A 908-nucleotide genomic window follows, 5' to 3' on the forward strand; every position below is an offset into this window, starting at 1 on the left:
TTAACATGTAGTACTACATAGCCAGGGTAACATGTAGTACTACACAGCCAGGTTAACATGTAGTACTACACAGCCAGGTAACATGTAGTACTACACAGCCAGGTAACATGTAGTACTACACAGCCAGGGTAACATGTAGTTCTACACAGCCAGGATAACATGTAGTACTACATAGCCAGGTTAACATGTAGTACTACACAGCCAGGTTAACATGTAGTACTACATAGCCAGGGTAACATGTAGTACTACACAGACAGGTTAACATGTAGTACTACATAGCCAGGTTAACATGTAGTACTACATAGCCAGGTTAACATGTAGTATCGTATAGCCAGGTTAACATGTAGTACTACATAGCCAGGGTAACATGTAGTACTACACAGCCAGGTTAACATGTAGTACTACACAGCCAGGTTAACATGTAGTACTACATAGCCAGGTTAACATGTAGTACTACACAGCCAGGTTAACATGTAGTACTACATAGCCAGGGTAACATGTAATACTACACAACCAGGTTAACATGTAGTACTACACAGCAAGGTTAACATGTAGTACTACATAGCCAGGTTAACATGTAGTACCGTATAGCCAGGTTAACATGTAGTACTACATAGCCAGGGTAACATGTAGTACTACATAGCCAGGGTAACATGTAGTACTACACAGCCAGGTAACAAGTAGTACTACACAGCCAGGGTAACATGTCGTACTACACAGCCAGGGTAACATGTAGTACTTCACAGCCAGGTTAACATGTAGTACTACATAGCCAGGGTAACATGTAGTACTACACAGCCAGGTTAACATGTAGTACTACACAGCCAGGGTAACATGTAGTACTACATAGCCAGGGTAACATGTAGTACTGCATAGCCAGGTTAACATGTAGTACTACATAGCCAGGG

The sequence above is a fragment of the Haliotis cracherodii genome, unplaced genomic scaffold, assembly GCF_022045235.1.
Source record: "Haliotis cracherodii isolate W230 unplaced genomic scaffold, xgHalCrac1.p SCAF_5, whole genome shotgun sequence".
Classification (NCBI taxonomy): domain Eukaryota; kingdom Metazoa; phylum Mollusca; class Gastropoda; order Lepetellida; family Haliotidae; genus Haliotis; species Haliotis cracherodii.